Source organism: Schistocerca gregaria, unplaced genomic scaffold (assembly GCF_023897955.1).
Source record: "Schistocerca gregaria isolate iqSchGreg1 unplaced genomic scaffold, iqSchGreg1.2 ptg001384l, whole genome shotgun sequence".
NCBI classification, from domain to species: Eukaryota; Metazoa; Arthropoda; class Insecta; order Orthoptera; family Acrididae; genus Schistocerca; species Schistocerca gregaria.
In genome coordinates, this window is record NW_026062688.1 from 20,001 (window position 1) to 27,500 (window position 7,500).

At 51.6% G+C, this 7,500-nt stretch overlaps 2 non-coding genes and 1 pseudogene across 2 annotated transcripts; all 3 read left to right on the top strand.

Annotated features, from left to right (window-relative positions):
* The first annotated feature begins 4,652 nt into the window (after positions 1-4,652).
* Positions 4,653-6,545, top strand: LOC126331640 (small subunit ribosomal RNA). The gene has a single exon (XR_007563426.1). It is a non-coding gene; the product is annotated as a small subunit ribosomal RNA (ribosomal RNA).
* A 362-nt stretch (positions 6,546-6,907) lies between these two features.
* On the top strand, positions 6,908-7,062 carry LOC126331638 (5.8S ribosomal RNA). Its single transcript, XR_007563424.1, has one exon. It is a non-coding gene; the product is annotated as a 5.8S ribosomal RNA (ribosomal RNA).
* A 188-nt stretch (positions 7,063-7,250) lies between these two features.
* LOC126331637 (large subunit ribosomal RNA) overlaps positions 7,251-7,500 on the top strand; it is a pseudogene marked incomplete at its 3' end in the record, with an annotated part of 2,931 nt that continues 2,681 nt past the window's right edge.

Consider the following 7,500-nt stretch of genomic DNA (forward strand, 5'->3'; position numbering starts at 1 on the left):
CCGTGTACTGCCACCACTATCCACCCCCCCCCCCCTCTCTCTCTGCCCCCTTCCCACACAATACCAAATTTAACCAACTTTATCGCTTAACCTAACTGTGGCTGTACCAGTTTATCGCTTAACCTAACTGTGGCTGTACCAGTTTATCGCTTAACCTAACTGTGGCTGTACCAGTTTATCGCTTAACCTAACTGTGGCTGTACCAGTTTATCGCTTAACCTAACTGTGGCTGTACCAGTTTATCGCTTAACCTAACTGTGGCTGTACCAGTTTATCGCTTAACCTAACTGTGGCTGTACCAGTTTATCGCTTAACCTAACTGTGGCTGTACCAGTTTATCGCTTAACCTAACTGTGGCTGTACCAGTTTATCGCTTAACCTAACTGTGGCTGTACCAGTTTATCGCTTAACCTAACTGTGGCTGTACCAGTTTATCGCTTAACCTAACTGTGGCTGTACCAGTTTATCGCTTAACCTAACTGTGGCTGTACCAGTTTATCGCTTAACCTAACTGTGGCTGTACCAGTTTATCGCTTAACCTAACTGTGGCTGTACCAGTTTATCGCTTAACCTAACTGTGGCTGTACCAGTTTATCGCTTAACCTAACTGTGGCTGTACCAGTTTATCGCTTAACCTAACTGTGGCTGTACCAGTTTATCGCTTAACCTAACTGTGGCTGTACCAGATTATCGCTTAACCTAACTGTGGCTGTACCAGATTATCGCTTAACCTAACTGTGGCTGTACCAGATTATCGCTTAACCTAACTGTGGCTGTACCAGATTATCGCTTAACCTAACTGTGGCTGTACCAGATTATCGCTTAACCTAACTCAATTTGTCCCTTAACCTAACTCAATTTGTCCCTTAACCTAACTCAATTTGTCCCTTAACCTAACTCAATTTGTCCCTTAACCTAACTCAATTTGTCCCTTAACCTAACTCAATTTGTCCCTTAACCTAACTCAATTTGTCCCTTAACCTAACTCAATTTGTCCCTTAACCTAACTCAATTTGTCCCTTAACCTAACTCAATTTGTCCCTTAACCTAACTCAATTTGTCCCTTAACCTAACTCAAGTTGTCCCTTAACCTAACTCAAGTTGTCCCTTAACCTAACTCAAGTTGTCCCTTAACCTAACTCAAGTTGTCCCTTAACCTAACTCAAGTTGTCCCTTAACCTAACTCAAGTTGTCCCTTAACCTAACTCAAGTTGTCCCTTAACCTAACTCAAGTTGTCCCTTAACCTAACTCAAGTTGTCCCTTAACCTAACTCAAGTTGTCCCTTAACCTAACTCAAGTTGTCCCTTAACCTAACTCAAGTTGTCCCTTAACCTAACTCAAGTTGTCCCTTAACCTAACTCAAGTTGTCCCTTAACCTAACTCAAGTTGTCCCTTAACCTAACTCAAGTTGTCCCTTAACCTAACTCAAGTTGTCCCTTAACCTAACTCAAGTTGTCCCTTAACCTAACTCAATTTGTCCCTTAACCTAACCCACGTTGTCCCTTAACCTAACTCAAGTTGTCCCTTAACCTAACTCAAGTTGTCCCTTAACCTAACTCAAGTTGTCCCTTAACCTAACTCAAGTTGTCCCTTAACCTAACTCAAGTTGTCCCTTAACCTAACTCAAGTTGTCCCTTAACCTAACTCAAGTTGTCCCTTAACCTAACTCAAGTTGTCCCTTAACCTAACTCAAGTTGTCCCTTAACCTAACTCAAGTTGTCCCTTAACCTAACTCAAGTTGTCCCTTAACCTAACTCAAGTTGTCCCTTAACCTAACTCAAGTTGTCCCTTAACCTAACTCAAGTTGTCCCTTAACCTAACTCAAGTTGTCCCTTAACCTAACTCAAGTTGTCCCTTAACCTAACTCAAGTTGTCCCTTAACCTAACTCAAGTTGTCCCTTAACCTAACTCAAGTTGTCCCTTAACCTAACTCAATTTGTCCCTTAACCTAACTCAATTTGTCCCTTAACCTAACTCAATTTGTCCCTTAACCTAACTCAATTTGTCCCTTAACCTAACTCAAGTTGTCCCTTAACCTAACTCAATTTGTCCCTTAACCTAACTCAATTTGTCCCTTAACCTAACTCAATTTGTCCCTTAACCTAACTCAATTTGTCCCTTAACCTAACTCAAGTTGTCCCTTAACCTAACTCAAGTTGTCCCTTAACCTAACCCACGTTGTCCCTTAACCTAACCCACGTTGTCCCTTAACCTAACCGACGTTGTCCCTTAACCTAACCGACGTTGTCCCTTAACCTAACCGACGTTGTCCCTTAACCTAACCGACGTTGTCCCTTAACCTAACCGACGTTGTCCCTTAACCTAACCGACGTTGTCCCTTAACCTAACCCACGTTGTCCCTTAACCTAACCCACGTTGTCCCTTAACCTAACCCACGTTGTCCCTTAACCTAACCCACGTTGTCCCTTAACCTAACCCACGTTGTCCCTTAACCTAACCCACGTTGTCCCTTAACCTAACCCACGTTGTCCCTTAACCTAACCCACGTTGTCCCTTAACCTAACCCACGTTGTCCCTTAACCTAACCCACGTTGTCCCTTAACCTAACCCACGTTGTCCCTTAACCTAACCCACGTTGTCCCTTAACCTAACCCACGTTGTCCCTTAACCTAACCCACGTTGTCCCTTAACCTAACCCACGTTGTCCCTTAACCTAACCCACGTTGTCCCTTAACCTAACCCACGTTGTCCCTTAACCTAACCCACGTTGTCCCTTAACCTAACCCACGTTGTCCCTTAACCTAACCCACGTTGTCCCTTAACCTAACCCACGTTGTCCCTTAACCTAACCCACGTTGTCCCTTTGCCTAACATAGTTCACTGCTCGGAATCTCTGGTGTCGTTGTTATCCTCATGTAGATGTCTTGCGAGTGTTGCTTACTTTCCACATATTCCTGCTATCCACTGTCAATTGTACTGCAATAGGACTATATCGCCGACCCCCCCCCTCCCCCCCCTCTGTCCCCCTCTGTCCCCCTCTTTGTGTCTCTGTCCTCTCAAGCTGGTCGGTCTGGCGTTTGAGTGTTAAATGAGCCTCGCAGCTGTTCAGTTGCATTCAGATGTCGACGCCCTCAGTGTACGTCGTGGTATGGTCTGTGTCCATTGTCCGCTGATGTCGTACGCGTAACCCACACGCTGTACCGATCATCGGTCGTTACGTACAGAGTGAAGTAGTGTGATACGTGTGACCGTACGCTGGCTGTGCCCAACGGTGTCGAATCTCAATTTCCATATGTTGTGCTTGATGCTACTTGTCTCGTCTCCCAATAACAGCTAGGTTGCACTGTGGTACGCCGTAGAGGCGTGTGGGAGGAACGTACGAACGCATTGTATGTCACCCTGGGTCGCTGGGGGTGGTGGTGCGGTGAGTCAGGTCAGGTCAGGTCAGCGTGAGCCGTCTGATGTAGTGACGCGTGTATTCCGACTTTGTCGTATTGCCTCACACAAAGTGCTACCCTGGTGGACCGCGTTCCATATCTGGGACATGCCGCAGATGCCGGTTGACAGTGGATCGCGGAAGGTACATCGCATACGTGCGCGGGCCACCTTCCACGTGTTCTCTTCTGCACATGTCGCAGTGTGTATGTGGTCTGATGTAGCGTGTCGTGACACATGACATCCTGGCATGCAAGAATTGTTGAATTCGCAAATGTAGGTGGACATCTACGTTTACTGCCCAAGATACGCAAATGAACTGGAAATCCGTTGTTGAGCGGTTGTTCACGCTGGAGGTGAATCTGTGATGGCGACGATCGGTACAGCTATTAACCGGTTGTTTCAGCGGTACCCGCCACATCCACACGCGTGACTAGGCCCATGTGGGTATGAAGCGATACGCGGCGGTGGCTTGGTGGGACTGTTCCCGGCCGGTGAAGGGGGGCCGCCCGGCGTGTTGGCCGCGCGCTGCGTGGGCGCACGCGCAACAGGCGGCTGGTGGGGGGCGCCGAGTGGCAGGAGCGCCAGCCGACGGGCCCGGCAGGCGGCGCAGCTACGCTGCGGCGCACCCTGCACGCGGCGCCTGGCGGCCAAAGTTGGTTCAGCCGAGCCCGGTGCGAAGCGCGGTGGACATCTGCAGTGTGCTGGTCTGATTGAGGACTGTGTGCGTTGAGGATGCGCCGCCGCCTGGCACTCGGCGCCGCGACGCCGTCTGCTGCTCGGTCGCCCCAGCGGTTCTCGCAGGTGGTTTGTATCGCAGTTGTGCGGACGTGTTGGCGCGTGCGCTGTGCTGGGAGAGTTCGCTTCTGCACCCAAGTGGGGCTTTGCCCTTGTGTGGCGCTGGCGTTGGAGCTGCCGGTCACCATAGGTGGCGCGTGTTGTCTCCCGCCGGCAATGCCACGACAGCACGCTCCCGGGCCTCTGTCGGCAGCGGCAAGCTCAGTTGGGAGCAAGGGTGTTCGCACTAAAACCGTCTACTCGCCTAACTCCGGGCGATTGCGCCTCTCTCGAAACCGACCAAGTACCTAGGACGGCGCTGCGCGCCGCCGGGACCTGAGAGGGTTTCGAGGTGTATCGTGCAGGGGAGCTCGGCCTCCTCCTGTTTGCAGAATAATTGAGCGGACGCTTGCGTGTTCGCGCGGGCCCCCGGGACACACTCCCGGGCGGCCGGCTGCTCAGCTCTAGTTGACGCAGCTCCCTGGTTGATCCTGCCAGTAGTCATATGCTTGTCTCAAAGATTAAGCCATGCATGTCTCAGTACAAGCCGCATTAAGGTGAAACCGCGAATGGCTCATTAAATCAGTTATGGTTCCTTAGATCGTACCCACGTTACTTGGATAACTGTGGTAATTCTAGAGCTAATACATGCAAACAGAGTCCCGACCAGAGATGGAAGGGACGCTTTTATTAGATCAAAACCAATCGGATTGGCTTGTCTGGTCCGTTTGCCTTGGTGACTCTGAATAACTTTGGGCTGATCGCACGGTCCTCGTACCGGCGACGCATCTTTCAAATGTCTGCCTTATCAACTGTCGATGGTAGGTTCTGCGCCTACCATGGTTGTAACGGGTAACGGGGAATCAGGGTTCGATTCCGGAGAGGGAGCCTGAGAAACGGCTACCACATCCAAGGAAGGCAGCAGGCGCGCAAATTACCCACTCCCGGCACGGGGAGGTAGTGACGAAAAATAACGATACGGGACTCATCCGAGGCCCCGTAATCGGAATGAGTACACTTTAAATCCTTTAACGAGTATCTATTGGAGGGCAAGTCTGGTGCCAGCAGCCGCGGTAATTCCAGCTCCAATAGCGTATATTAAAGTTGTTGCGGTTAAAAAGCTCGTAGTTGGATTTGTGTCCCACGCTGTTGGTTCACCGCCCGTCGGTGTTTAACTGGCATGTATCGTGGGACGTCCTGCCGGTGGGGCGAGCCGAAGGGGTGCTTTCGCGTCCCGAGGCGGACCCCGTTTAAATCCTACCAGGGTGCTCTTTGTTGAGTGTCTCGGTGGGCCGGCACGTTTACTTTGAACAAATTAGAGTGCTTAAAGCAGGCAAGCCCGCCTGAATACTGTGTGCATGGAATAATGGAATAGGACCTCGGTTCTATTTTGTTGGTTTTCGGAACCCGAGGTAATGATTAATAGGGACAGGCGGGGGCATTCGTATTGCGACGTTAGAGGTGAAATTCTTGGATCGTCGCAAGACGAACAGAAGCGAAAGCATTTGCCAAGTATGTTTTCATTAATCAAGAACGAAAGTTAGAGGTTCGAAGGCGATCAGATACCGCCCTAGTTCTAACCATAAACGATGCCAGCCAGCGATCCGCCGCAGTTCCTCCGATGACTCGGCGGGCAGCCTCCGGGAAACCAAAGCTTTTGGGTTCCGGGGGAAGTATGGTTGCAAAGCTGAAACTTAAAGGAATTGACGGAAGGGCACCACCAGGAGTGGAGCCTGCGGCTTAATTTGACTCAACACGGGAAACCTCACCAGGCCCGGACACCGGAAGGATTGACAGATTGATAGCTCTTTCTTGATTCGGTGGGTGGTGGTGCATGGCCGTTCTTAGTTGGTGGAGCGATTTGTCTGGTTAATTCCGATAACGAACGAGACTCTAGCCTGCTAACTAGTCGCGTGACATCCTTCGTGCTGTCAGCGATTACTTTTCTTCTTAGAGGGACAGGCGGCTTCTAGCCGCACGAGATTGAGCAATAACAGGTCTGTGATGCCCTTAGATGTTCTGGGCCGCACGCGCGCTACACTGAAGGAATCAGCGTGTCTTCCTAGGCCGAAAGGTCGGGGTAACCCGCTGAACCTCCTTTGTGCTAGGGATTGGGGCTTGCAATTGTTCCCCATGAACGAGGAATTCCCAGTAAGCGCGAGTCATAAGCTCGCGTTGATTACGTCCCTGCCCTTTGTACACACCGCCCGTCGCTACTACCGATTGAATGATTTAGTGAGGTCTTCGGACTGGTACGCGGCATCGACTCTGTCGTTGCCGATGCTACCGGAAAGATGACCAAACTTGATCATTTAGAGGAAGTAAAAGTCGTAACAAGGTTTCCGTAGGTGAACCTGCGGAAGGATCATTACCGACTAGACTGCATGTCTTTCGATGTGCGTGTCGTGTCGCGCAACACGCTACCTGTACGGCAGTGGCCGTGCGCCGCGTGCGGAACCACGCGTGCCTCTCAAAACTAGCGGAAGTGTTGTTGTTGTGTGGTACGAGCGCTGAAGCTCTGGAGCGGCTGGCCTGCGGTACCTGGCGCCTGGCGCCGGTTTTGAATGACGTTCGCCCGAGTGCCTGTCCGCTCCGGTGTGGAGCCGTACGACGCCCATCGGCTGTGAGGCCGTTGGACACAAAAAAAATAGTGGAACAGGGGCCGTCAGACGCCTCAGTCCCGCAAATGCTACTGTCTTGAAAGAGACAGTGGGAGACTGAAAAGGAAAAGATCACCCAGGACGGTGGATCACTCGGCTCGTGGGTCGATGAAGAACGCAGCAAATTGCGCGTCGACATGTGAACTGCAGGACACATGAACATCGACGTTTCGAACGCACATTGCGGTCCATGGATTCCGTTCCCGGGCCACGTCTGGCTGAGGGTCGGCTACGTATACTGAAGCGCGCGGCGTTTGTCCCGCTTCGGAGACGTGGGAGTGTCGTGGTCGCCTGTGTGGCCGGCCGCGTCTCCTTAAACGTGCGATGCGCGCCCGTCGCCTGGCGGTTCGCATACCGGTACTTTCTCGGTAGCGTGCACAGCCGGCTGGCGGTGTGGCGTGCGACACCTCGTACAACGACCTCAGAGCAGGCGAGACTACCCGCTGAATTTAAGCATATTACTAAGCGGAGGAAAAGAAACTAACAAGGATTCCCCCAGTAGCGGCGAGCGAACAGGGAAGAGTCCAGCACCGAACCCCGCAGGCTGCCGCCTGTCGTGGCATGTGGTGTTTGGGAGGGTCCACTACCCCGACGCCTCGCGCCGAGCCCAAGTCCAACTTGAATGAGGCCACGGCCCGTAGAGGGTGCCAGGCCCGTAGCGGCCGG